The sequence below is a fragment of the Nansenia antarctica genome (assembly GCF_963989245.1).
Source record: "Nansenia antarctica genome assembly, chromosome: 5".
In the NCBI taxonomy this organism is placed as follows: domain Eukaryota; kingdom Metazoa; phylum Chordata; class Actinopteri; order Argentiniformes; family Microstomatidae; genus Nansenia; species Nansenia antarctica.
The window spans coordinates 15,670,572-15,678,972 of NC_137690.1; the positions used below are offsets into that span (position 1 = coordinate 15,670,572).

The following is an 8,401-nucleotide window of genomic DNA, read 5'->3' on the forward strand; positions in this document are numbered from 1 at the left end:
CTGGGTAGGCAGTGAGCTATTACAAAAAAATCATGCGATTAACGCAGCAGCCAGACTTCAAATGGCATAGCGCATACTATAAAGGCAATCAATAGCCCTTATATCTTTTAACGCAGGCTCAAAACTCACTTCTTCAAGAAGTAGGCCTACTACCAGAATCCTCCCTGTTAAGCACCTATTGTATTGTTAGTTTGCTATTCTTCTCTATGCTATTGTTATATTGCTATACTGTATTTTTAGTTTGCAATTCTTCATTTTGCCTTAAAAAAGCAGTACACTCCTACGTTAAATGCAATTATTGTAAGTCGCTTTGAATAAAAGCGTCGGCTAAATGACTAATGTAATGTAGGCTAATATACTATACTATAAAGTCAATCATAGCCTAAGCCCATATATACTATACTATCAAATAGCTGGTCAAAAATGTCATGTATTGTTATCTCATAACTACACATAGCGTAGCGCAACAGCCTGTATGGCATTGCCTACATTCACCTGCATCTCAACAGGATTTACAGCAGCACGCAAAACAGCTCAATGACAATATAAATAAACAACACAGGATATACAGCATTTGAACTGGCACGCAATAGCCTACATTATCTTAAGCATAATTATGTAACATGCGTAGGCAAATGTGCAGTTAATTTCTTATCCTTTTCTGCCATCAAGTGTGAAAGAAATTTAGAACCGCGGCGCGAACAGCAGAGGAATGCCGCTACGGCAAGCCAAACGCAAACTGTCAATCATGCTGTCAGAAGCAGCGTGGTACGGTGCCTCAACGTCCATCAATGAAGACAATGTGAGAACAGACTACGCATGCGCAAACCTACGAAACTGTTGGTCTATCACTTCGCATAACACATTAAAGTTAAGAATAATGAGTAAAATATTTTTATTTATTTATTTATTTTTAGATAAAAAAATAAAATAACAATATTTTAAAAAGACTGATATTATTTTTCTTTCTTAAATGCCTGGGTGAGGCACTGCCTACCCTGCCTCACCTGACTGCACGCCACTGGTAGTAATTAGGTAGGGGAGCTGGAAGCGTATCATACGGTAAACTGAAGCTACGATCTGGCAGAGTAGTGAAGGCTGGACCGGGTCTTTATACAGGGCTAACGATGAGATAATGAAGAACAGCCGGACAGCTGCGCACCTGAAGCCACTCCTGCCAATTAGAGGGAGAGAGAGAGAGAGAGGGAGAGAGGGAGAGAGGCACTGCCCACTACCTAGAGGTAGAGGGCGTGACAGAAGCAGATAAAACATATCACTGTTACAACGGCTTTTTCGACTACTGGGGATAACTTGGGACAACAGTCACTAAGATCTGGTAAGCAGACCGTTCTTTTTCATTTAAAAATCAGTGAAATCATGAATGAAAACAATTAGGTTACTTAAAGGCATCTGTGATAATGTTCAAAATGATCCATGATGCCAAAAGTCAGAACGCACATCAAGGATAACTTAAAGACAATATCAACAGGTATTTTTATGGCATTTTACGAGTAGACATTCAGGTCCTTTTGTTACCTTGGATGATTGTGTAGGAACTGTTGCTCAGACCACTCACTGTGCCAGCTTCGACTACTGGGGGAAAGGGACAATGGTGACCGTGTCAGCAGGTAAAAACATCATAAAACCGTCTTAAGCTTTCTCTAATTCTGTTGATTGACACTTTGTACGTTTTTACTTTTATCTGAAAGTGTCTCCTCACTTGGAAGATTTTGTTTTACACCCTATTGGGGTTAGTTTTTGTGCGTAGCGTGTATTGACACATTACACTGTGACAACGCTTTCGACTACTGGGGAACAGGCACCATGGTTACTGTTTCATCAGGTAAGGAAAGTAGATGATCATCATTTCATCGTAGAAATTAATTTGAAGGAATATACACAGACAGAAAAAAACTGTTATTGTAAACGTTTTTTAAACCTTTAAGACAGAATCCCATTGTGTTATGGTGTACAACAGTATGCTTTGCAAAATGTAGGGATGGTTGGGACCATTTATTCGGCTTGGTTTCAGGCTGTTTAAATGTCAAATATCAAACTCGATTCAATACTGTATTTGGTCAAGTATCTTTTTAATTGATCACCCGCATATTACATCACTGTTGATTCATAACAGTAAAAATAGAGTAGCATACCGTACACTAATTAATTGTATAGCCTGACCTTAAAATAGGCTACTAAAAAAAGTAATTCTTAGGCGCAAAGGTTTGTGTACATAATCTGCTGGTTCGTTGCACTGTGACGATGCTTTTGACTACTGGGGGAAAGGAACAATGGTTACGGTTTCATCAGGTAAGACATTCAACTCTTCATTTTCATGTTTTGTAATCTTCAATGACATGTCTAATTCGTACATTCGATACGTTTCGATACGATTCGATACCTTTCTGCTGAAAGATGTAATTAATGTCCTCGTAAAAACGTCCATCTGATGTCAAGCTTCGTGTGTATCACACGATCACACGGTGTGTGACACACTTGCATAACGTAAAATAGTAGGAGCATTAGGTCTACAATAAACAGAAATACAAAAGGGTGCAATGAGTGTGACCTAATTTAAGAACACTTTAGATAGTGTTAGGCCTATACTATTATGGTAGCCTTTTTGTACCAGTCGGTACATTCATTCAGCACTGTGCTACGGTGCTTTTGACTACTGGGGTCAGGGTACAATGGTAACCATCTCATCAGGTAAGAGTTACAGGATTTATCTAATTCCTAACAACATTAATTTAAATATTGTTGATGTTAAAACTCGTATAGTTAATATGTATGTTTAGATTGGGCATTTCTGCTGTTGCTCAGCTGTCTAAGAATGTTTTTAAAACGCATTAAGTAGCCTATTATATGATGCTTCTGATAAAATGTTCCAAACTGAGCGACAGATGTTTTTTTGTTCATGGTAATATAGGCTTCCTAATAAGCAGTCGTTATTACATGAACAGAATACCAATGCCTTGAGTCGTTTCAATGAACTTTCAATTAGAACTTATGGAAATAGAGAGCAGTCTGAATTGTCAGTGAGTTAAAGAATGATGTTCACAATAGGCTACCTAAACGCTGTCGAATAATTCATTTGTTCCTATGCAGAAGAACAACAACAACAAACGCAATATTTAGTCGGATAACAGAAATGACGGAATCAGTAAAAAAAAAAAAAAAAAGCATCGCAATATTAAGAGGGGAAACATTTACATGTATTCTGTGTAGAGGCTATTACAGTTTGTATTTAATAAACCAAAACATGTTTTGTCTTAGCTGCACCATCTGGCCCAACTGTCTTCCCGCTGGCACAATGTGGGTCTGGAACTGGGGACCTGGTCACTCTGGGCTGCCTGGCTACGGGCTTCACCCCAGCCTCCCTGACCTTCACATGGACCGAGCCCAGCGGCAGCGCCCTGACGGACATCCTTCAGTACCCGGCCGTCCAGAGGGATGGGAAATACATGGCAGTCAGTCAAGTCCGTGTCAAGAAGGTGGATTGGGAGGCGAAGAGGGATTTCCAGTGTGCTGTGGAACACCCGGCGGGTAGTGTGGTGGGAAAACCTGTGAAACCAAAACCACCAGGTAAGATTCTGCCAGGTGGGGGGGGGAGAAAATGTGTATTTGATGCCACTTTGCCAAATGATCGGCAGTGAATGAAGCCTTAATGGAAACGTGGTAAACCGTTAATAAGGTTCTATGATGACGCTGAAATATAGTGATAATATTGCCATATTGACACCAAATATAAGGATATGTTATATCATCCTTTATGTAGTATGGTAAAACATGATCTTTCAAGTATCTATATAGGCCTTACAAAGATATAGGCAAAGGTATAGGCAGGCTTAATTATGTTTAGCCAGGCTTAATTACGTTTTAAGTGGGTCCTATTCTGACTGTAAGTATCCTTCTTCTAATTTACTAGAACAGTACATAATGTGGTTTATGGTAAAAACAAAATAACTCTTTAACAGCAGACATCCTTATTTAATCGCAATATACTGTAGGCTGAGATACTGTACAGTAAATAGCAACACAAAAAACCTGCATTGACTTATGAGGTGGGAAAACATTTTGGGGAAATATGAAATTATTTGATGCAACTGGAATAATGCTTAAGTCACAAAAGATAAGTGTATTTGCGCTTCTTTGAACTTACGAGTGATGAATTGAAAATACTGCATGTTTGAATAGACGCATAGCTTATTAGATGTATTGCAAGTTGCAGACCAAATTGAATGAGTAAGAATTACATTTTTGTAGTCTATTTTGGCCAAAACTTGACATGGACATCGGGACATTTGGGAATTTTAAGCAGTACAAATATAATATTTTTATATTCTTAGTCTTGTTTACCACTCGGTCTTACCAAAACGTTGTCTAAAGCTTCGTGCACACCAGGTCATTGCGTTGCACCGGAAGTCATTCATCTCAATGGGGCAGTTGCGTTGATCCGTTGCGTTGCTCTGCATTGCGTTTCTTGTCCGTCAGGGTGCGGTAATCAGTCAAAATATTTCAGCTTTTGCGTTGCGTTGGGTCCGTCAAAACAACCGGAAGTAGTTTCTTGACCAGAGGTTTCGCCTTTAGATGTAAAATCCGCCATTGGCGAAAATCTTTAATTTGGCTCTACAAGTGTTAATATGTCATTTTATGAAGTTTTTATATGTTTTCAGGCGAGAAAGTAACCATATATATTCACAAAATGTATCCGGTTTATCAAAATAACCAGTTTATATATCTAATCTGACGTTTCTTCCCCCACTTCTGTGGGAAACTTCGCTAGCCTAGCTAAAGGCTATCATGTATCCTGGGCTTATAAGAGATGATGTTACCCACGTAGGAGCTCATTTTCTATCTAGTCTCCAGACTGGGTACTGAATAACCAGTCACTATTCACCTTATACAACTACTACTACTACTACTACTACAAGTGTAGTCTACTACTGTTCATGTTAAATCCGTGTGGAGCTAATGCTATCATAGCGTCTCCACAGGCTAGCAAAGATGGCGCCGTTAGCATCACAGACACTATGATAACATCCTCCGTAGTATCTAGTCTATCTCAGTCACAGACATGTTCAACAACAACACGTTTTACAACAAGGAAGGGATACAACTAATAAACATGTTAACTCACTATTCACCTTACATATGTATCAACATGTAGCTGTATCAGCATGTAGCTGTATCAAACTTTTGGTTGGCCAGAGACGGCAAGAATCAATTGCTCCTCCATTGTTAACACTTTTTGTTCAAACTTCCCCCGCTGTGCACACATGTTGCGTCTGCATCGCATGCGACATGCGTCAAGCCCATCCCACCAGGTTGCGTCAGAACGGTGGGTCACGGTTCGCGGTGTGCACGAAGCTTTAGCTTGTCTGATCAAACATCTAATGTCTGTTTTGAGTTAGAACAGTGACATGGGGAAGTATAAAAATAAAAACAGATTTCAACTCATTTAAAAATCATGTCAGTTGTGACCAGTTGAACATCATTGCAGTAGGACTTCAGATGTCCTCAGTTGAGTCAGGTGGTTGAAGCTCTGGGCGGTGAGGATTGGATTGTAGCTGTAGCTTGCGCATGTTTCTTTGAATTGGTGGCTGACTGTCTCTCCCTGTGTATGGTTACTCTGGCCCGGGAGGTTGCCATGAGTGTTGGGCTCGGTTTGCTTTCCTCTGCCTACATAACCTTTTTATGTTGTCTAAATCTTTGCATGACTGTATACTGCATATTCACATCGTGAAGCAGTTTTGCTGTAAATCTGCATTTGTGTGTCTGGCTTGTCGCAATCAAGTTACTTTAATTGTCATTTTCCTATGACATAACTTACTTATGTTTCATGTGTGATGCATCTCATCAATCTGTCATTTGATCATTAAAGCGGCCAAGCAGCTACAGTAGCTGTGGTCTGGTGGTGGTTGTGCTAAGCACATTCCAAAACTGCACCAAACTGTCGCTTTTAATAAAGGTGTGTTAAAGACAAGAATGGATAAGAAAAAGTAAATAAAGCTTTCAATCAGTTAGTCATACATCCATCTATGGTTGGTTTATCAAGCCTTCTGAGGAAACCTCCTTTCCATTCAGTTTTGTTCCTCTATCAGCATCTGCGTATAGTTTCCTCAGCTTCTGCGTCATATACGTGTACGTTTGTTTTTCAGTTGTGTTGCTGCAGTCCCCGTCTCTTTACATTATGACCCCCTCTAAGGAGGAGATGGAACAGAACCAGACGGCTTCCTTCGCCTGCTTTGCCATCGGCTTTTCACCCAAACCGTACGCCATCAAATGGATGAGAAAACAAAATGACAAAGACGCAGGCGTGCAGGCGATATTTGAGGTTAACACGTCTTATGAGAGTGGGAAGAAGAACGAGTCGACTCTGTACAGCGCAGCGAGCTCTCTCCAGGTCAAGGACACTGACTGGATGGATGCAAGAACAGAGTTCACATGCATGTTTGAGCACAAAGCCGGAAACATATCAAAATCTGTGAAGTACTCTTCCCCAAATAGTAAGTACAATTTATCGATTTGTATCTACATCGTCTTTAAGACAAGTGATAAATAGTCTTGATGGTACTCTATTCAAAGGAAACGTTAGAACACTTTTTTTTTTACAAGAATATACTATTGATAGTAGTTTGTTCCAAGTCAATGGTAATAAACAATTTCCATAATCGTATCAAATTGGCCTTTTGTGGGAATCGGTTACCAGTGTATTTGAGGACGGATCACAGACAGTAAAGTCTAAAACTGTGATCCAAACAATTGTGTCGCCACTCCAATTGCTCTGCTGTTGTTCCACACATCTGACCTTCCCTGCGTCCTCTCTCAGCAGCTCACAGCTGTGGTGACTATGTGGACATTCAGATCGTCCCACCCTCTCTGGAGGACATGTTCATCCTGAAGAGAGCGGAGCTTGTGTGTGAGGTCACTGAGAAAGTGCCCGGCCTTGAGACGGTCACATGGCAGAACGAGGACGGAAAAACCATTGTAGGCAGGTCATCCAAACGTATACGAGACGGCAAAGAAATCTCCACTAATGCGGTCGACATCCTTTATGACGATTGGAGCAAGGGGGCAAAGTTCATCTGTGTTGTTGAACACAAAGATGACATCGATAAGCCAACGAAGACCTACACAAGGGAGAACGGTAAGGCAGACATTTTGGTTCCACATTTCCTCATTTAAGTTTAAAGACTAAGATGTTGTGTCTTAAATGAGCAGTTTACCCAAATTACAAAATCTCATATTATACAAAATCTCATATCTCTTCACCCTGAAATGAGTCAAGACAGACTTTAATTCACACTTTGGTTCTGTTCATGTGGGCACTGTCAGTAACAGCTAATTGATAGGATTTTTAACCCAAAATCCAAAGGAAGTCAATGGACCCTAAATTAGCATGTTTTGAACTGTACTAAATGAGTTAACATCTCCAGTGTAGCGTGAGTGAGCCCGAATCACTGTTAATGTTCATCTGCAGAACCAATGTTAGAGTTTCCCTACCCCAGATAAAAGCCTTCTCCTGGCCTAAGCATCTTCAACAGTCCTTGATTTAGTCCAGGACTTGGCCTAACCTGTGGAAACGGCCTAAGTGTTTTCTCATGCTTCCAGGGGGAGAGCTGAAGCGTCCGTCCGTGTATCTGCTGGCTCCAGTGGAACAAACTAGCAGTGACACGGTGACCCTGACTTGCTATGTCAAAGACTTCTACCCCAAAGAGGTTGTAGTGACTTGGCTCGTTAACGATTTACCTGTGCAGGAAACCGTCAATTCGACCGCGTACCAATTCCACACCACTGGGCCGATTCAGACAGGAAACACCTTCTCTGTCTACGGTCAGCTAACCTTTAGCAACGACTTCTGGAAGAACAAGGAGGTGGTGTACAGCTGTGTGGTTTACCACGACAGTGTGATGAAGGCCACCCAGGTGCTGGTCAGATCCATGGATAGAACCTCAGAGAAGCCCAACCTAGTCAACCTCAGCTTGAATATCCCTCAGAGCTGCAAAGCCCAGTAGAGCTGTTATGGTGTTTGTTTTGTGACGCTCTGCTTGTTGTGTGCGTGTGTGTGTGTTTGTGATGACATGCGTGTCTTTTTGAAGTGCAGAATAAAAAAATAAAAACATTTTAATTCATAATCCCAGTGATGTATGTCCTGTCCTGTTACTTGTCATGTGTGTCCCGTCCTCCCACTCTGTGCAGAGCTCTAAGTTACAGTAGTGCACACTACAAAAAGTATATCTAAGTAAGATTAAATATCTTACCTCAAGGCAATATTATGCTTGTTTTTTGCCTGACTGCACTAGTTTTAAGATGTTTTTGAGAGCTGACTTTTTGCAATGCAGTGTCTCTCTTTGAAGACTGAATGTCAACTTTCACACAGCACAAATAGAAGTAAGCA

General features: G+C 40.8%; 1 gene segment (V, D, J or C); it reads left to right on the forward strand.

Annotated features, from left to right (window-relative positions):
• The first annotated feature begins 2,265 nt into the window (after window positions 1-2,265).
• Window positions 2,266-8,131, forward strand: LOC308158580 (Ig mu chain C region membrane-bound form-like). The segment is given in 5 exons: window positions 2,266-2,310; window positions 3,277-3,585; window positions 6,162-6,509; window positions 6,833-7,150; window positions 7,615-8,131.
• The last annotated feature ends 270 nt before the right edge of the window (window positions 8,132-8,401 follow it).